The sequence below is a fragment of the Panulirus ornatus genome, chromosome 13, assembly GCF_036320965.1.
Source record: "Panulirus ornatus isolate Po-2019 chromosome 13, ASM3632096v1, whole genome shotgun sequence".
In the NCBI taxonomy this organism is placed as follows: domain Eukaryota; kingdom Metazoa; phylum Arthropoda; class Malacostraca; order Decapoda; family Palinuridae; genus Panulirus; species Panulirus ornatus.
In genome coordinates this window covers 55,720,437-55,742,434 of record NC_092236.1, presented here as the reverse complement: position 1 = coordinate 55,742,434, position 21,998 = coordinate 55,720,437, and the positions used below count along the sequence as shown (strand labels likewise).

At 40.4% G+C, this 21,998-nt stretch overlaps 1 long non-coding RNA gene across 1 annotated transcript; it reads left to right on the top strand.

The window, feature by feature from the left end:
• Nucleotides 1-4,477: 4,477 nt before the first annotated feature.
• On the top strand, nucleotides 4,478-20,942 carry LOC139752920 (uncharacterized). The gene is made up of 4 exons (XR_011713616.1): nucleotides 4,478-4,907; nucleotides 5,839-6,029; nucleotides 11,392-11,583; nucleotides 19,165-20,942. It is a non-coding gene; the product is annotated as an uncharacterized lncRNA (long non-coding RNA).
• Nucleotides 20,943-21,998: the final 1,056 nt, after the last annotated feature.

Here is a 21,998-nt window from a genome sequence, read left to right as displayed (position 1 = left end):
ACAAGAGCTCAAGTGGTCAATATTGAATTTCTTGCTGGGAAAAAAAAATCTTGCCCGTCATATTAGTCTTGAGGGTTCTTCAAGGAAAAGAAAATTTATTCTTTTACAATAACTTGCTCCATTGGAAAAAAAAAATGAGAAAAATCAGTCCTATTGCTCTTGTTTTGAGTTCACAGTAAAATGGAAACAGATTTTTATCTAAAAATCGACAATTGGTCATAAAGTTCGTATACTGTAAGAGAATATATTCACTGCTTACAGTGGAAGATTCGCTCGTAATCAAGTCACCATCATCATCATCATCATCATGATAATAATGATAATAATAATGATAGACCCGATTAACAGTCAAATTTAAATGATTTCGGGGTTCATAGCTTCAAATGTTGCCTTGATGGATGTCCTTCAACGCAGTGGTTAAAGTTAAGGCTGTTTAGGGCAGTAGATCAACTCCCTTAACAAGTTAATGTCTTTGAATTGCAACTTTCAATTGAAAATAACACAGTCTCTACCCTCTATGGGGTTCCTACAGCTTTGAGGCGGCACTCCACATTGGTGCAGGGTAAGTTTGGCTCCCCGACGAGACATACTTTCAGTCTGTTGACGTTGTTAAATACATTGCAAATGGATTCGTTAACACTTTTACATCTTTATTCGTACACACACAACACAATTGCCTGACCCGTTGCAGCGTGGGAGCGTCAAGAAAAAACGTACAATGGTTTCATTTGCACACAACCAGTCTCTTGGTTCTCATTTACGATGACATAATTCTGTTATCTTATTAACCTGCTCATTCATATCATATCTCAATTACCTTAACTTGTACAGAGACTCCCTCTGATAATTATAATCACGAGAAAAAACATGACAGTATACCTTTAAAGGATTATCCGGTTACCTGAACCCGCCTAGATCAAATACCACTTTCATTTGACTGTAAAATTTGGCTTCATTACTCGAGCAGGGGCTTCATATTATGCTACTGGATCCGTTTTGTGTATTCAGACTTGCTTGCAGCTGCAGATTTCTCGGTGTAGTATGTTATCGAGTCGTTTTCTGTTAAAGACAAGTGAATATTTTCTTTGTTTTGTCCGGGTCTGGGACAAACTCATGCAATTTCGAATACTGTTGATGCAAAAAAAAATTTTGCTTTGCGAGGTGGAAAAAACTATGATCCTATTTTCGAAACTTTAAGAGACATGAAAAGTTTTATGAATAGATAAAGTTAAGGTGTGATTTTGAACGGAGAAAACTTGGATGAAGTGAAGTGTTTTAGATACCTGGGAGTGGACATGACAGCGAATGGAACCTTGGAAGCGGAAGTGAGTCATGAGGTGGGTGAGGGGGCGAAGGCGCTGAGGAATATGTGGAAGGAGAGAACGATATTTTAAGGGGCAAAAGTAGGGTTGTTTGAGGGTACAGTAGTCCCAACAATATCATATGGGCATGGGCTATTGATAAGGATGTGTGTAGGAGGGTGGAAGTGTTGGAAATGAAATGTTTGAGGACAATATGTGGTGCGAGATGGGTTGATCGAGTTACGTAAAGGGTAAGAGAGATGTGTGGTAATAAAAAGTGTATGGTTGAGAGAAGTGAAGAGGGTGCGTTAAAAACTGGTTTGGAATATGGAGGGAATGAGTAAGGAAAGGTTGACGAAGAGGATATACGCATCAGAAGTGGAAGGAACAAGGTGAAAGGGGAGACCAAATTGGAGATGGAAGGATGGGTGAAACGCGTGCAAATCTACGCCAGTCAATTAGAGCGCTGTGGTATACTGGGATCGACGTGCTGTCAGTGGACTGAACCAGGGCGTGCGAAGCAACCAAGTTAAACCATGGAAAGGTCTGTGACAACAACACGACAGCTCGTTTATGGATGTGAACGGAGGTGGCATTTCTTCATATATTCCTAGCGCAACCTCCCTAACGCAGCATACGGAAGTCAAGTATATATATATATATATATATATATATATATAGTTTCTGCCCCAGGAGTCTCTCTTCTTCTCTCCCTCCCACCCTCCCTCTCTGCCATATTTTCCTCCATCGAACAAGTTTCCATCAACGGACTTTGTGCGGGAGTTCCCTCTGGAAGCAATCATTGAACAGATTCCCTAAGAGGGCCGGGCCAAAGTGAGGGCACAATTTTCCTCCCCCATTGTAACCATAGAAAGGAGACTCTCAGGGGCGCGCGGGACGACCTCTCTGCTAAAATGAACCCAATTTTACCCTCGAGCGGTCACTCCGTCCCGTCTTGGCTGTCGCTAGGTTTGGCTAACACCGCGTCCCGCTGCGATGTCTTCTGCTCTCTCTCTCTCTCTCTCTCTCTCTCTCTCTCTCTCTCTCTCTCTCTCTCTCTCTCTCTCTCTCTCTCTCTCCTGTGCCATCCTTTGATCACTGCTGCCTTGCAGTGGCGTCCTCGACTGACGTCTGTTAATTCCTCGTTGAATGAATCTCGCGTTCTCGGGTCCATTGAATAGTTATTCCTTGATGGCGTCTGCCGATGGTCTCCTACCTCACCGTGGCATTCATTATTACTCTTCCTTTTACCTTGTGGTTACTCGAGTCCACATCTTTATTTTGGCCTTGATTGATTTCACTTCTTTATGGTGTGCCTGAGTGATTCCATCTTCGTTGTCTCTATGATTGATTTCATTTTCGTGATGTGTTCGCTTTATTTCTTCTTTGTTTTGCATTAGTTTATTGTTGCATCCTTTGTTCATCTCTTCTTTCTATTGTCTTTGATTCGTTCTTTGTCTTTACTTCCCCCCCCCCCCCGTTTCCCATCTACAAAGTCTCTTTTATTTATAGTACTTATTCTCATTGTTCTAAACATTTCTTAATGTTTCGTCTCGTTTCGTATGAATCTCAAGCGATCTTTCTAAGTCTTTTCGTTTCTTATATCTCTCTGTCCTTTATCGGTCTCTCATATTTGAGTTCTCGCCTCCTTCCAGGGGTTCTCTATCATGGACTCGTTATCTATCCATTTGCGTATTATATACGTCCTTTTTTTTTGTCTGTCTCGTTTCTTGCTTCTTTGTGTTAATATCCTGCACAGGGACTTTCATACTCGGGGGATGTGGGACTTGCTTGCTTGGGTCATAAAAGGTGAGAACGTTTTTTGAGTTGCGGACTTCGAAACCCTGTAACTCCATTTTTTTTTTTTTTTCATATTCTCTAACTTGTCCAACTCTTTTACAGAGGAAATGATTTCACTCAATTTCGTCCGTCTTTCATATTTCACACACTGAAGGTATTTTCCAGTCTGTTTCACGTGAGTGCTTAGAACTTTTTTTTAGATGCCTTTTTAATGGTTCCGTTCCTTCTGTATATATTGGAATGTTTATATATAATGTTAGATAGACCGTAATTCTCTTGGGTGTTTGGAATAAGTGCGTTTTGGAAGATTTTGAGACAGAGATCCAAAAATATTTTCTTTCCGCCCAGGATCTTAATTTTTATCGAATATTTTTACTGTGATTAAAAAGTTCGTTTCAACACCGAATTTTACGTCATTTGTAAGTCCACGGGAACGTCACAAGCGATAGACAATAGCACCTCCAGAAACTGCTTGCCATATCATTTCAGGTCAAAAGGCCTGACCATTATACCAGAGAACTGCACCCTTATTTTTGTAAAGGAAATTATGTTACGAAACTCATCGTTTGATCATACAGGAATGCTAATGAGGCTCACGGTACACAAGGAAAGGCATAAAAGAGTTTTGTAATCACACACTTTTATTGCATCTTGTATAATAACCACATATTTTCCTTTAATTGTACCAAACGATGTATACGCAGAGTGCAATCTGGCAGTAGGTAGTTCATCTGGGTTAGGTGGTTCATCTGGGTGTGATGAATAGCGTGATCTAGGTTTAATATCTCTATTAAACTACACCGTGTGATTGTCATTTGTCTTACTAGGAAAGTGTTGTACGCTCACGTTGCTTCCGTCTCTTAAAACCTTGTATGAATCACGTTATTGACTGTTATATGTATATGCCTTAGCAGGCTAAGTGGACAGTGATTTTACACCGAAGAAAACTTTGAATACGAGTACTGAGGGTCGGGGGAGGGGGGGCGGGGGAGATAATGGGAGTGCTTTATCTTTTACTATGATATACATAACCTATGACACCGTATTGCATTTATAGTCAAAATATTCCGAGTCTGTTCTCTGGGGCTTCTTTACAAGAAAACTGTTTTTTCAATCAGGAACTCCTAGACACATTGGAAAATTCCATTTGTTAAAACCACATGCCACATGCTGTGCCACGTATCTGGTGTTCTTGACACTTTCAGGTATTCACCTTTGAGGGTCTTCAGTATGTATGGCCTTGAAGACTTCAAGAATGATATTTGCTACCAAGGTAGGGCTTATCCTAGAAGAAAATCAATGGGCCCCTAGATATCTCTTGGGTTTTCCACGAATCGTCCACAGAAACGCGTGTGGATAATCGTCAACCACCGAAACGGATTTTCTCTGGGCACACATTGGACACAGGTTATAATTATGTAGACTATAATATTCTCATATCCACTATAATATCTATTTCTAGTATTGAATTATAAAAAAAAAAACGGTGCTTCTAGTTTTGTACAAATCTGTCTTTAGAATGCAAAAAGATTTACTTAAAAGTTACATATCCGGCAAGATATATGGAAGTCGTTAACTGATCCTCGAACGCAAACAAACATTCAAGAGAAAGCGGCAGCAGAGATTATAATGGATATATGGAAACCTGAGGTGATAACCTACTTCATGGCGAAAGTACGGCGTCGCAAAGTTTTGTGGAACACATAAAGCACCCACTGTACTACAAGAAGATCCTCCAGAGAAAGCAATTTGAGGAAGTTTGCACGGAACTAAAAGTGGGGTACCAGCATCTCGATCTCACAACAGGTAGATGATTTCCAATTTCATTATTCATCCGTGTACTTTCCTACTTCCCTTTTCATTTTAATGAAAGTCATTTGGATTGATTGACCTATAGGTTTTTATTGGAATTGTATTTTTCTCTCATGAAAGAAGGCTTCTTGCAGGACAAAATGAAGATGATTTGGTTTAGTTGAGCTACACGCCCATGTTCATATACTTCCCTTTGCTCCAAAGAAGTGAGACTTTCGCAGGTGTTACTATTGGAGAAATAAGGATGCCCTTTTTTTATGCAGTATATATGATCACTCTATAAGGTTGCCTTTAGGTTAGGTTCAGACCGGTATGGTTTAGTTAGGTTAGGTTATTTTAGGTTGGTTTGGTTATAAAGGAAGCAAGTGCGTGTAATAACTCAACCATAGAGGAGAAGGACGTGGGCCAAACTCTCCATTGCACCCTTATTTCCACATGTTTACTTCAGATGTTTTCACCAAAGGGAGGTGTATGAACCAGCGGGTGAACCTCAACTATACTGTCACTGATTCTCTTGTATAATAGGCCAGGTTATCATTATTCAACAAATTAATCATTGTCAAAATACAGAGATTATCTAAATCAAAATTCTTATGTACCAAAGCAAATCATTGTTTTAGGTAAGAATGGTGCAATGTTTGTTTATGGTAGGTCAGGGTATAAGATTGGCAGTTATGAACTAGCCAATTGGACTACTCTTCCTGTTATATTTTTGTGAAAGTGACCTATGATCAGTTCATGTCCTGGCATTTTACATAAGTATTATTTTTGTAGATGTGATGTAAAGGTTGCTTATCTACTCAAATTTTTTTTCCTGCCTACTAAACATGATCTTTTGTGGATGATTATTATAAGCTAAACTTTGGGACATGCATTTTTCGAACCTGGCAAGAGAACTTCCCTTACCCTTTATTTTTCTCCACAGAATTGGTGATTCAAAAATTCCGGTACTTAAGGGGCAATTTTCAGTAGCAGCTTAGAAAATTAAAGTCAGAACCACGTAGTTCTGGAGGACAATCATCTAGATGGGAATTTTTCAAGGCGTGCTCATTCCTGCACCCTATATATGATGAATCCACTAATGAACCTAGTTTCATACACCCAGATGACAATATGGTAAGTAAAATATGATTGTCGGTCTCCCACGTTAGCGAGGTAGCGCAAGAAAACAGACGAAAGAATGGCTCAACCCACCCACATACACATGTATATACATACAGATCCACACACGCACATATATATACCTATACATTTCAGTGTATACATATATATACATACACAGACATATACATATATACACATGTACATAATTCATACTTGCTGCCTTTATTTATTCCTGTTGCCACCCCGCTACACATGGAACGGCAACCCCCTCCCCTCTGCATGCGTGTGAGGTAGTGCTAGGAAAAGACAACGAAGGCCACATTCGTTCACAGTCAATCTCTAGCTGTCATGTATAATGCACCGAAACCACAACTCCCTTCCCACATCCAGGCACCACAAAACTTTCCATGGTTTACCCCAGACGCTTCATATGCCCTGGTTCACTCCATTGACCACGTCGACCCCGGTATACCACATTGTTCCAATTCACTCCATTCCTTGCACACCTTTCACCTTCCTGCATGCTCAGGCCCCGATTGCTCAAAATCTTTTTCACTCTATCTTTCCACTCCAGTTTGGTCTCCCACTTCTCCTTGTTCCCTCCACCTCTGACACATATATCCTCTTTGTCAACCTTTCCTTACTCATTCTCTCCATGCAACCAGACCATTTCAAAACACCCTCTTCTGCTTTCTCAACCACACTTTTTATTACCCTACATCTCTCTTACCCTTTCATTACTTACTTGATCAAACCACCTTACACCACATATTGTCCTCAAACATCTCATTTCCAACACATCCACCCTCCTCCGCACACCTCTATCTAAAGTCCACGCCTTGCAACCATATAACATTGTTGGAACCACTATTCCTTCAAACATACCCATTTTTGCTTTCCGAGAGCATTGAAAATGTGTGGAAGTCGAGAATGTTATCTTGGAAAGCAAAAATGGGTATGTTTGAAGGAATAGTGGTTCCAACAATGTTATATGGTTGCGAGGCATGGGCTATGGATAGAGTTGTGTGGAGGAGGGTGGATGTGCTAGAAATGAGATGTTTGAGGACAATATGTGGTGTGGGGTGGTTTGATCGAGTAAGTAATGAAAGGGTAAGAGAGATATGTGGTAATAAAAAGAGTGGTTGAGAGAGCAGAAGAGGGTGTTTTGAAATGGTTTGGTCACATGGAGAGAATGAGTGAGAAAGATTGACAAAAAAAAAAGAGGATGTATGTGTCAGAGGTGGAGGGAATGAGGAGAAGTGGGAGACCAAATTGGAGGTGGAAAGATAGAGTGAAAAAGATTTTGAGTGATCGGGGCCTAAACATACAGGAGGGTGAAAGGCATGCAAGGAACGATGTGGTATATCGGGGTCGACATGCTGTCAGTGGATTGAACCAGGGCATGTGAAGCGTCTGGGGTAAACCATGGAAATTTTGTGGGGCCTGGATGTGGAAAGGGAGCTGTGGTTTCGGTGCATTATACATGACATCTAGAGACTGAGTGTGAATGAATGTGGCCTTTGTTGTCTTTTCCTAGCACTACCTCGTGCACATGCGGGGGTAGGGGGTTGTCATTTCATGTGTGGCGGGGTGGCGACAGGAATGAATAAGGGCAGACAGTATGAATTATGTACATGTGTATATATGTATATGTCTATGTGTGTGTATATATATGTATACGTTGAGATGTATAGGTATGTATATGTGTGTGTGTGTGAACGTGTATGTATATACATGTGTACGTGGGTGGGTTGGGCCATTCTTTCGTCTGTTTCCTTGTGCTACCTTGCTAACGCGGGAGACAGCGACAAAGTATAATAAAAATGAGAGAGCTTGGGAAGTGAGTCAGTTGTTGTTTGCTGATGATACAGCGCTGGTGGCTGATTCATGTGAGAAACTGCAGAAGCTGGTGACTGAGTTTGGTAAAGTGTGTGAAAGAAGAAAGTTGAGAGTAAATGTGAATAAGAGCAAGGTTATTAGGTACAGTAGGGTTGAAGGTCATGTCAATTGGGAGGTAAGTGTGATTGGAGAAAAACTGGAGGAAGTGAAGTGTTTTAGATATCTGGGAGTGGATTTGGCAGCAGATGGAACCATGGAAGCGGAAGTGAATCATAGGGTGGGGGAGAGGGTGAAAATTCTGAGAGCCTTGAAGAATGTGTGGAAGTCGAGAACATTATCTCGGAAAGCAAAAATGGTTATGTTTGAAGGAATAGTGGTTCCAGCAATGTTGTATGGTTGCGAGGCGTGGGCTATGGATAGAGTTGTGCAGAGGAGGGTGGATGTGCTGGAAATAAGATGTTTGAGGACAATATATGGTGTGAGGTGGTTTGATCGAGTAAGTAATGGTAGGGTAAGAGAGATGTGTGGTAATAAAAAGAGTGTGGTTGAGAGAGTAGAAGAGGGTGTTTTGAAATGGTTTGGTCACATGGAGAGAATGAGTGAGGAAAGATTGACCAAGAGGATATATGTGTTGGAGGTGGAGGGAACGAGGACAAGTGGGAGACCTAATTGGAGGTGGAAAGATTGAGTGAAAAAGATTTGAGTGATCGGGGCCAAAACATGGAGGAGGGTGAAAGGTGTGCAAGGAATAGAGTGAATTGGAATGATGTGGTGTACTGGAGTCGACGTGCTGTCAATGGATTGAACCAGGTCATGTGAAGCGTCTGGGGTAAACCATGGAAAGTTTTGTGGGGCTTGGATGTGGAAAGGGAGCTGTGGTTTCGGTGCATTATTACATGACAGCTAGAGACTGAGTGTGAATGAATGGGGCCTTTATTGTCTTCCTAGCACTACCTCGCGCACAGGAGGGGGAAGGGGGATGTTATTTCATGTGTGGCGGGGTAGTGTTGGGAATGAATAAAGGCAGACAGTATGAATTATGTACATGTGTATATATGTATATGTCTGTGTATGTATATATGTATGTATACGTTGAGATGTATAGGTATGTATATTTGCGTGTGGAAGTGTATGTATATACATGTGTATGTGGGTGGGTTGGGCCATTCTTTCGTCTGTTTCCTTGCGCTACCTCACTAACGTGGGAGGCAGCAATAAAGCAAAATAAATATAGATGTAAATATATATATATATATATATATATATATATATATATATATATATATATATATATATATATATATAGGTGCAAGAGGTGAAAAAAAGGGCAAATGAGAGTTGGGGTGAGAGAGTATCATTAAATTTTAGGGAGAATAAAAAGATGTTCTGGAAGGAGGTAAATAAAGTGCGTAAGACAAGGGAGCAAATGGGAACTTCAGTGAAGGGTGCAAATGGGGAGGTGATAACAAGTAGTGGTGATGTGAGAAGGAGGTGGAGTGAGTATTTTGAAGGTTTGTTGAATGTGTTTGATGATAGAGTGGCAGATATAGGGTGTTTTGGTCGAGGTGGTGTGCAAAGTGAGAGGGTTAGGGAAAATGATTTGGTAAACAGAGAAGAGGTAGTAAAAGCTTTGCGGAAGATGAAAGCCGGCAAGGCAGCAGGTTTGGATGGTATTGCAGTGGAATTTATTAAAAAAGGGGGTGACTGTATTGTTGACTGGTTGGTAAGGTTATTTAATGTATGTATGGTAAATATGATAAATATGATAAGTATGATAAATATATAAATAAATGTATATGTTGATATTAATATATATATATATATATATATATATATATATATATATATATATATATATATATGTATATATGTGGGCATTTATGTATATATATGTGTGTGTGTGTGTATGAGTTGAGTGGATGGGCCATTCTATGTCTGTGTTTCCTGGCACCACCTCGCTGACGCGGGAAACAGTGACTAAGTATAACATGAACATATATGTTTTTTATTATTCTACTTAATCATTGTTTCCCTTGTCTGCGGGATAGTGCCGGGAAGCAGACGGAGAATGGCCCATCCCCTTGTATACATGTGAATGTAGGTTTGCGGCAGGGGTGTGTGATGTCTCCATGGTTGTTTAATTTGTTTATGGATGGGGTTGTTAGGGAGGTGAATGCAAGAGTTTTGGAAAGAGGGGCAAGTATGAAGTCTGTTGGGGATGAGAGAGCTTGGGAAGTGAGTCAGTTATGTTCGCTGATGATACAGCGCTAGTGGCTGATTCATGTGAGAAACTGCAGAAGCTGGTGACTGAGTTTGGTAAAGTGTGTGAAAGAAGAAAGTTAAGAGTAAATGTGAATAAGAGCAAGGTTATTAGGTACAGTAGGGTTGAGGGTCAAGTCAATTGGGAGGTGAGTTTGAATGGAGAAAAACTGGAGGAAGTGAAGTGTTTTAGATATCTGGGAGTGGATCTGGCAGCGGATGGAACCATGGAAGCAGAAGTGGATCATAGGGTGGGGGAGGGGGCAAAAATTCTGGGAGCCTTGAAGAATGTGTGGAAGTCGAGAACATTATCTCGGAAAGCAAAAATGGGTATGTTTGAAGGAATAGTGGTTCCAACAATGTTGTATGGTTGCGAGGCGTGGGCTATGGATAGAGTTGTGCGCAGGAGGATGGATGTGCTGGAAATGAGATGTTTGAGGACAATGTGTGGTGTGAGGTGATTTGATCGAGTAAGTAACGTAAGGGTAAGAGAGATGTGTGGAAATAAAAAGAGCGTGGTTGAGAGAGCAGAAGAGGGTGTTTTGAAATGGTTTGGGCACATGGAGAGAATGAGTGAGGAAAGATTGACCAAGAGGATATATGTGTCGGAGGTGGAGGGAATGAGAAGAGGGAGACCAAATTGGAGGTGGAAAGATGGAGTGAAAAAGATTTTGTGTGATCGGGGCCTGAACATGCAGGAGGGTGAAAGGAGGGCAAGGAATAGAGTGAATTGGAGCGATGTGGTATACCGGGGGTGACGTGCTGTCAGTGGATTGAATCAAGGCATGTGAAGCGTCTGGGGTAAACCATGGAAAGCTGTGTAGGTATGTATATTTGCGTGTGTGGACGTATGTATATACATGTGTATGGGGGGGGGGGGGTTGGGCCATTTCTTTCGTCTGTTTCCTTGCGCTACCTCGCAAACGCGGGAGACAGCGACAAAGTATAATAAAAAAAAATAATATATATATATATGTGTGTGTGTGTGTGCGTGTGTGCTGATTACCACAGGGAAAAGAGGAATACCAGCATCTCGACCCTGTTACTACAGGTAGAGATTTCCAATTTCATTTATCCATGTACTTTCCTACTTCCCTTTTCATTTTAATGAAAGGCATTTTGATAAATTATCTTGTAGGTTTTAAGGAATTGTATTTGTCTTTAATGAAAGAAGGCATCTTGTAGGACAAAATGAAGATCATTTGGTAAAGTTGAGCTACATATGCAGGATTTTACACTTCCCTTTGGTCAAAAGAGGTGAAATTTTTCTCCACAGAATTGGTGATTCAAAAATTCCAGTGCTTAAGGGGCAATTTTCTGAAGCAACTTAGAAAATTAAAGTTAGCCCCAAGTGGCACTGGAGGACAGTCATCTAGAAGGGAATTTATCAAGCTTGCTCATTTCTGCAGCCTACATATGATGAAGTTCCACTAATGAACCTAATCTCATTCACCCAGATGGCAATATGGTATGTGAAATGTAATTGTACAAGTATATATATATATATATATATATATATATATATATATATATATATATATATATATATATATATATATATATTTTTTTTTTTTCTTTTTTGCTTTGTCGCTGTCTCCCGCGTTTGCGAGGTAGCGCAAGGAAACAGACGAAAGAAATGGCCCAACCCACCCCCATACACATGCCTTGATTCAATCCACTGACAGCACGTCAACGCCGGTACACCACATCGCTCCAATTCACTCTATTCTTTGCCCTCCTTTCACCCTCCTGCATGTTCAGGCCCCGATCACACAAAATCTTTTTCACTCCATCTTTCCACCTCCAATTTGGTCTCCCTCTTCTCCTCGTTCCCTCCACCTCCGACACATATATCCTCTTGGTCAATCTTTCCTCACTCATTCTCTCCATGTGACCAAACCATTTCAAAACACCCTCTTCTGCTCTCTCAACCACGCTCTTTTTATTTCCACACATCTCTCTTACCCTTACGTTACTTACTCGATCAAACCACCTCACACCACACATTGTCCTCAAACATCTCATTTCCAGCACATCCATCCTCCTGCGCACAACTCTATCCATAGTCCACGCCTCGCAACCATACAACATTGTTGGAACCACTATTCCTTCAAACATACCCATTTTTGCTTTCCGAGATAATGTTCTCGACTTCCACACATTCTTCAAGGCTCCCAGAATTTTCGCCCCCTCCCCCACCCTATGATCCACTTCCGCTTCCATGGTTCCATCCGCTGCCAGATCCACTCCCAGATATCTAAAACACTTCACTTCCTCCGGTTTTTCTCCATTTAAACTCACCTCCCAATTGAATTGACCCTCAACCCTACTGTACCTAATAACCTTGCTCTTATTCACATTTACTCTTAACTTTCTTCTTTCACACACTTTACCAAACTCAGTCACCAGCTTCTGCAGTTTCTCACATGAATCAGCCACCAGCGCTGTATCATCAGCGAACAACAACTGACTCACTTCCCAAGCTCTCTCATCCCCAACAGACTTCATACTTGCCCCTCTTTCCAAAACTCTTGCATTCACCTCCCTAACAACCCCATCCATAAACAAACTAAACAGCCATGGAGACATCACACACCCCTGCCGCAAACCTACATTCACTGAGAACCAATCACTTTCCTCTCTTCCTACATGACAAAGCAAAATAATGAATGATAATATATATATATATATATATATATTTTTTTTTTTTTTTTTTTTTTTTTTTTTTTGCTGCTGTCTCCCGCGTTTGCGAGGTAGCGCAAGGAAACAGACGAAAGAAATGGCCCAACCCACCCCCATACACATGTATATACATACGTCCACACACGCAAATATACATACCTACACAGCTTTCCAAGGTTTACCCCAGATGCTTCACATGCCCTGATTCAATCCACTGACAGCACGTCAACCCCGGTATACCACATCGATCCAATTCACCCTATTCCTTGCCCTCCTTTCACCCTCACACACACACACACATATATATATATATATATATATATATATATATATATATATATATATATATATATTTTTTTTTTTTTTTTTTTTTTCATACTATTCGCCATTTCCCGCATTAGCGAGGTAGCGTTAAGAACAGAGGACTGGGCCTTTGAGGGAATATCCTCATATGGCCCCCTTCTCTGTTCCTTCTTTTGGAAAATTTAAAAAAAAAATGAGAGGGGAGGATTTCCAGCCCCCCGCTCCCTTCCCTTTTAGTCGCCTTCTACGACATGCAGGGAATACGTGGGAAGTATTCTTTCTCCCCTACATATATTTATCTATTTATTCACTTTGCCCCGTCGCCGTCCCCCACACCAGCGAGGCAGCGCAAGGAAACAGACGAAAGAATGGCCCAACCCACCCACACACACATGCGTATACACACACGTCCACACACACCACATATACACACCTATACATCTCAACGCATACACACATATACACACACAGACACACACACACATACCCATGTACACAATTCACACTGTCCGCCCCCATTCATTCCCATCGCCACCCCGCCACACATGGAATAACAACATCCCTCCCCCTCATGTGTGCGAGGCAGCACTAGGAAAAGACAACAAAGGCCCCATTCGCTCACACTCAGTCTCCAGCTGTCATGCAACAACGCACGGAAACCACAGCTCCCCCTCCACATCCAGGCCCCACAGAACCCTCCACGGCCCACCCCAAACGCTTCACATGCCCCGGCTCAATCCATTGACACCACGTCGACCCCAGCACACCACATCGCTCCAACTCACTCCATTCCCCGCATGCCCCCCACCCTCCTGCACGTTCAGGCCCCGATAACTCAAAATCTCCTTCACTCCACCTCCCCCCCCCAATCCGGTCTCCCACCTCTCCCCGCTCCCCCCATCCTCGACATGCACATCCTCCCTGTCAATCCTCCTTACTCATCCTCACGAGTCCAAATCATTTCAACAAAGCCACTTCTGCTCTCTCAACCACTCTTCCTATCACCACACATATCTTTTACCCTTTCATTACTTAGTCAATCAAACCACATATATTTTATTTCATATATATATATATATATATATATATATATATATATATATATATATATATATATATATATATATATATATATACATATATATATATATATATATATATATATATATATATATATATATATATTTTTTTTTTTTTTTTTTTTTTTTTTTGCTGTCGCTGTCTCCCGCATTTGCGAGGTAGCGCAAGGAAACAGACAAAAGAAATGGCCCAACCCACCCCCATACACATGCCTTGATTCAATCCACTGACAGCACGTCAACCCCGGTATACTACATCGCTCCAATTCACTCTATTCTTTGCCCTCCTTTCACCCTCCTGCATGTTCAGGCCCCGATCACACAAAATCTTTTTCACTCCATCTTTCCACTTCCAATTTGGTCTCCCTCTTCTCCTCGTTCCCTCCACCTCTGACACATATATCCTCTTGGTCAATCTTTCCTCACTCATTCTCTCCATGTGACCAAACCATTTCAAAACACCCTCTTCTGCTCTCTCAACCACGCTCTTTTTATTTCCACACATCTCTCTTACCCTTACGTTACTTACTCGATCAAACCACCTCACACCACACATTGTCCTCAAACATCTCATTTCCAGCACATCCATCCTCCTGTGCACAACTCTATCCATAGTCCACGCCTCGCAACCTTACAACATTGTTGGAACCACTATTCCTTCAAACATACCCATTTTTGCTTTCCGAGATAATGTTCTCGACTTCCACACATTCTTCAAGGCTCCCAGAATTTTCGCCCCCTCCCCCACCCTATGATCCACTTCCGCTTCCATGGTTCCATCCGCTGCCAGATCCACTCCCAGATATCTAAAACACTTCACTTCCTCCAGTTTTTCTCCATTCAAACTCACCTCCCAATTGATGATAGAGTGTTTGATGATAGAGTGGCAGATATAGGGTGTTTTGGTCGAGGTGGTGTGCAAAGTGCGAGGGTTAGGGAAAATGAGTTGGTAAACAGAGAAGAGGTAGTAAAAGCTTTGCGGAAGATGAAAGCCGGCAAGGCAGCAGGTTTGGATGGTATTGCAGTGGAATTTATTAAAAAAGTGGGTGACTGTATTGTTGACTGGTTGGTAAGGTTATTTAATGTGTGTATGACTCATGGTGAGGTGCCTGAGGATTGGTGGAATGCGTGCATAGTGCCATTGTACAAAGGCAAAGGGGATAAGAGTGAGTGCTCAAATTACAGAGGTATAAGTTTGTTGAGTATTCCTGGCAAATTATATGGGAGGGTATTGATTGAGAGGGTGAAGGCATGTACAGAGCATCAGATTGGGGAAGAGCAGTGTGGTTTCAGAAGTGGTAGAGGATGTGTGGATCAGGTGTTTGCTTTGAAGAATGTATGTGAGAAATACTTAGAAAAGCAAATGGATTTGTATGTAGCATTTATGGATCTGGAGAAGGCATATGATAGAGTTGATAGAGATGCTCTGTGGAAGGTATTAAGAATATATGGTGTGGGAGGAAAGTTGTTAGAAGCAGTGAAAAGTTTTTATCGAGGATGTAAGGCATGTGTACGTGTAGGAAGAGAGGAAAGTGATTGGTTCTCAGTGAATGTAGGTTTGCGGCAGGGGTGTGTGATGTCTCCATGGTTGTTTAATTTGTTTATGGATGGGGTTGTTAGGGAGGTAAATGCAAGAGTTTTGGATAGAGGGGCAAGTATGAAGTCTGTTGGGGATGAGAGAGCTTGGGAAGTGAGTCAGTTGTTGTTCGCTGATGATACAGCGCTGGTGGCTGATTCATGTGAGAAACTGCAGAAGCTGGTGACTGAGTTTGGTAAAGTGTGTGGAAGAAGAAAGTTAAGAGTAAATGTGAATAAGAGCAAGGTTATTAGGTACAGTAGGGTTGAGGGTCAAGTCAATTGGGAGGTGAGTTTGAATGGAGAAAAACTGGAGGAAGTGAAGTGTTTTAGATATCTGGGAGTGGATCTGGCAGCGGATGGAACCATGGAAGCGGAAGTGGATCATAGGGTGGGGGAGGGGGCGAAAATTCTGGGGGCCTTGAAGAATGTGTGGAAGTCGAGAACATTATCTCGGAAAGCAAAAATGGGTATGTTTGAAGGAATAGTGGTTCCAACAATGTTGTATGGTTGTGAGGCGTGGGCTATGGATAGAGTTGTGCGCAGGAGGATGGATGTGCTGGAAATGAGATGTTTGAGGACAATGTGTGGTGTGAGGTGGTTTGATCGAGTGAGTAACGTAAGGGTAAGAGAGATGTGTGGAAATAAAAAGAGCGTGGTTGAGAGAGCAGAAGAGGGTGTTTTGAAATGGTTTGGGCACATGGAGAGAATGAGTGAGGAAAGATTGACCAAGAGGATATATGTGTCGGAGGTGGAGGGAACGAGGAGAAGAGGGAGACCAAATTGGAGGTGGAAAGATGGAGTGAAAAAGATTTTGTGTGATCGGGGCCTGAACATGCAGGAGGGTGAAAGGAGGGCAAGGAATAGAGTGAATTGGAGCGATGTGGTATACAGGGGTTGACGTGCTGTCAGTGGATTGAATCAAGGCATGTGAAGCGTCTGGGGTAAACCATGGAAAGCTGTGTAGGTATGTATATTTGCGTGTGTGGACGTGTGTATGTACGTGTGTATGGGGGTTGGGCCATTTCTTTCGTCTGTTTCCTCGCGCTACCTCGCAAACGCGGGAGACAGCGACAAAGTATAAAAAAAAAAAAAAAAAAAAAAAAAATAAGTAGGAGAGATGGCTAGAGAGCATTATTGGATTATGTGTTAATTGATAGGCATGCGAAAGAGAGACTTTTGGATGTTAATGTGCTGAGAGGTGCAACTGGAGGGATGTCTGATCATTATCTTGTGGAGGCGAAGGTGAAGATTTGTAGGGGTTTTCAGAAAAGAAGAGAGAATGTTGGGGTGAAGAGAGTGGTGAGAGTAAGTGAGCTTGGGAAGGAGACTTGTGTGAGGAAGTACCAGGAGAGACTGAGTACAGAATGGAAAAAGGTGAGAACAAAGGAGGTAAGGGGAGTAGGGGAGGAATGGGATATATTTAGGGAAGCAGTGATGGCTTGCGCAAAAGATGCTTGTGGCATGAGAAGCGTAGGAGGTGGGTTGATTAGAAAGGGTAGTGAGTGGTGGAATGAAGAAGTAAGATTATTAGTGAAAGAGAAGAGAGAGGCATTTGGACGATTTTTGCAGGGAAAAAATGCAAATGAGTGGGAGATGCATAAAAGAAAGAGGCAGGAGGTCAAGTGAAAGGTGCAAGAGGTGAAAAAGAGGGCAAATGAGAGTTGGGGTGAGAGAGTATCATTAAATTTTAGGGAGAATAAAAAGATGTTTTGGAAGGAGGTAAATAAAGTGAGTCAGACAAGGGAGCAAATGGGAACTTCAGTGAAGGGGGCTAATGGGCAGGTGATAACAAGTAGTGATGATGTGAGAAGGAGATGGAGTGAGTATTTTGAAGGTTTGTTGAATGTGTTTGATGATAGAGTAGCAGATATGGGGTGTTTTGGTTGAGGTGGTGTGCAAAGTGAGAGGGTTAGGGAAAATGATTTGGTAAACAGAGAAGAGGTAGTAAAAGCTTGGTGGAAGATGAAAGCCGGCAAGGCAGCAGGTTTGGAGGGTATTGCAGTGGAATTTATTAAAAAAGGGGGTGACTGTATTGTTGACTGGTTGGTAAGGTTATTTAATGTATGTATGATTCATGGTGAGGTGCCCAAGGATTGGTGGAATGCTTGCATAGTGCCATTGTACAAAGGCAAAGGGGATAAGAGTGAGTGCTCAAATTACAGAGGTATAAGTTTGTTGAATATTCTTGGTAACTTATATGGGAGGGCATTGATTGAGAGGGTGAAGGCATGTACAGAGCATCAGATTGGGGAAGAGCACTGTGGTTTCAAAAGTGGTAGAGGATGTGTGGATCAGGTGTTTGCTTTGAAGAATGTATGTGAGAAATACTTAGAAAAGCAAATGGATTTGTATGTAGCTTTTATGGATCTGGAGAAGGCATATGATAGAGTTGATAGAGATGCTCTGTGGAAGGTATTAAGAATATATGGTGTGGGAGGCAAGTTGTTAGAAGCAGTGAAAAGTTTTTATCGAGGATGTAAGGCATGTGTACGTGTAGGAAGAGAGGAAAGTGATTGGTTCTCAGTGAATGTAGGTTTGCAGCAGAGGTGTGTGATGTCTCCATGGTTGTTTAATTTGTTTATATCTGTATTGTTTATATATCTGTATGTATCCTAGCCACCAAGTTAGGGAACCTGTAGCTGTTGCTTCCCATAGTTATTGTGTGAAGACCGGACACAAGGGCTAACCATTATGACACCTTTCCTCGAACAGTGAAGACATGGAGTTTTCTCCCTTTTTCATATTTTTTTCTCCTATAGTCTTTCTGCCTTTAAAAGTCAGGTTTACAAATATCTGAGGAGTTCAGATTAATTTCTGTATTGTTTTTTCCATATTTTATCTGTTTTCATTAATCCAAAATGGCACACAACTAAGGCATGTCTTTGCCAATGCCTTTTTAACATTTCTAAAAAAAAAATGCATACAATTAAAGTTGTTTAATTGCAAACATCTCACAAGTATTAGCTCCAAAGTAAGAATGAGTGTAGTGTATGGGAAAGAACAGCTGAAGATATAGATCCATGGTATGATGGGTGACTTCATCCTTACTCTTGTCAATATATTAATGGATTAAAGCACCTCTGCCATGACAGGCCTAGCCAGCTAACAGCTTGGAGCTCTGCTCAAGTTTACCCATGTCTTAGGAATGGCCTGCATTAACATGTCATTGAGCCTGTATATACTTAACTTTGTATATACTTATCTCAAACTGGCAGGCAGTAATCTTACAAGGTTTTCTTTGTGTCTTGAGTTTTCTATTTGAATTTCTTTGTAGGTTTAAATTATAACAATAATACTGTGACATCAAAATATTGTAATATAGTGTAAAACTACAAGTAGGTGTGCACGAAGATTGTTAGTCTTTGACTGAAATAAAGAAAAACTTGCACTAAGTTCATGCATTACAGGTTGTCAGTTGTGGTTCTGAAACCCAGTGTTGTTGCCTGAGGCTAAGTATGCCAGACTGATGTTGAGGATTAACATACTAATTCGTCACATCCCAAATTCAGTCTGATGTGTCTTTATCTTAACAGACTAAATTTGTGATGTCATGGACTTTTATGGGTTTTCTGTTACATCCTAAACTTAGTCCAGTTGGGTTCAAAGGGTCCATTACAAGCTGGATTCCAATGCGCTAAAGTCTGCCAGAATGGGTTACATTGTAAATTTTAGGCAAATAGTGAATGGTAATGTAGAGAGAGAAAAAAGTACATGTAGTATTTATGAATCTAGAGAAGGCATACATAAGGGTTACTAAAAAATGTACTTAATGATTTGTTTCCAAACTAATTGTGAGGGTGCTTCTTGGCTGTGCAATGTCACCATGGTTTTTTAAGGTTTCTGTGTATGGAGGCATTATGCAAGATGAAGGCGAAGGTGGGTAATAGTGGTTTACTTCTGAACTGAGGTGGAACAGTTCCTGCAGTCACTTTATGTAAATGCTACTGTTCTGGTAACTGAATCATGATAGGGCATGAGTAGAATGGTAGGTCACTTTGATGATATGTGTAGAACTCTGTCAGTATACATGAGTATGAGTAAGAATTTCAGTTTTTTTTGTAAAAGACTGGATGTCTGAGTTTTATACAATATCTGCTTCAGTGGCCAAGAACTAGTTGTGAATGAGCTTAAATACTTGAGATCAAGTTCAGTAGGGATTGTAATGTGAAAGCTAAGGTTGGAAGCAGAATCATGCAAGGTAGATAAACCGGAGATGCATGTAAAACTCTTGCTCCAAAACTCAAGCACAGATGTGAAACCCATGTCTATATTAGTCTGGATGGGTCTAAAACAAGACCAGTGGAGATGGATTTTTTGTGGTGGATTGGAATTAGAGCAATAGGTAATAAAGAATTTTGGTCACCTGATATATGTGTACCATGCAAAGTGAAAAGTAGTAAGTGCTGAAATATATATTTAATTCATCCTTTGGAATTGGGAACAGTTTTTCATAACAGATAGATGGATAGGTATAGTAATCATGGTGTTTGGAGGTGCACTGGACAATCCATTCTGAATACCAGATTTTAGGATAAACATGTTGCTCCATCTATCAGTTTGTAGTTGTTGATGATCCGTTTTTTTCTTTAAGGCTGTTTTACTTATATCTTGCACTTTGATTTGGCACATTTTATATTTCAAAAACTGTATGCTAATCTTATACCTGTATCATGTATTTCTATGTTTTGTTTATACTTTTTGGCTGTTCTACCAATTTTGTGTGATACTCAGCTGGCGAGATTAATGTAACACTTTCAATGTATGTGGTACACAAGTGCAGTAATGAGGCTGGCATTATCTCTGTCCAGTCTAGATTTCTATATAACATGAGCAAGATAACTCACAAACTCAATTCTTGATAGATAAGTAGTCTAGGCACTCAGAAATTGTGAAAATTCATCCATTTTCCTTTATCTCTGAAACTTATTCATTTTATCCTTCCTACATTACCTAATCGATAAGTATAATCTTTTATGAAACTTGATATAAGAAATACAGACAAGAAATGACTTCAATAAGGTTTATTTACTATACACTATACACAGTATTATTTATTTTCAAAAATAAACAAAATCATGAAGTGGATGTTAAAGTGTCTTAATATACACTTAATACTTCTATTTTCCACATTCAATTTAGTAATTGAAATTCACTGCTTTGGGATATAAATAAAGTGTTAGCCCTACATATTTCATTTTCTTTGGTAATGTTGTATGTACAATTGCCTGGATTATTTGGTTTTTTATTAGCGCATAAAAACAGGATGACTCAATTATATATCATCCTCCACACTGCAGTAACACTTTAATTTCAAAACAAAGTTTCTGTAAGAAATGGAGGATGTTAAAGAATTTAAGCAACAGTTCCAGATGAAAAGGTACATTAACAAACACATAAATGAATGCCCAAGACTAAGTTTCTGAAAGAGCTTTTCACAGTAAACTAACAAAGCTCTTCCCTATGCACACATTAGTTATAACAGCATCCAAAACAGTGTGGAACAATATCTCCTGCTACCCGCGGAAAGAAAAAAAATTACCATTACACATTAAACTGGCTTGCACAAGTAGAAAAAAATGGTGTTACTTTCTCCTTATCACATTACTAGTATAATCTGTATTTACGTCTTCTTGCCCTTACATCAACGATGATTTTTTTCTTAAAGGCTCTACATTTTAGAAAACATCTCACTATAACACATACAAATACTGTGGTGTTAACAAGCTGCACTTAAAATCTGTATGTACATCATTTATGTTACACAAGCCAAGCACCACCAATAGGGGACAATAACAGTTGTGTTAACTGGACATTTATCATTAAAAACAAAATTGAAAACTATCAAACATTCTGAACCCACTTTCTTGCTTGTGGAGTAGCAGTGATGTTTTAACAATTTGGCAGACAAAGACTGAAATGGTATAAATCTTATAGTAATGTGAGACTAGGTATGAAGAAAATAGTCCAAGGTGACAATGTTGGAAACTATGAAAAACTTTCATCCAAGTTTCCTATCAGCATCATATTTTACATATGGTTTCAGAGCTTTTTTTTCACATATTTCCTATTTGCAAAATTCATACAAAGTTTTACAAAAATCAATTATCAAATAATTCTTTAAATAAACTATGCATAGCAAAAAATATTAATATATACTAACTACCTGTGTACTGTACAACTAGGAAAAAGGAATGCTACAGCAACAATATTACATTTTTTCTGTTAACAAATGTATCCCACT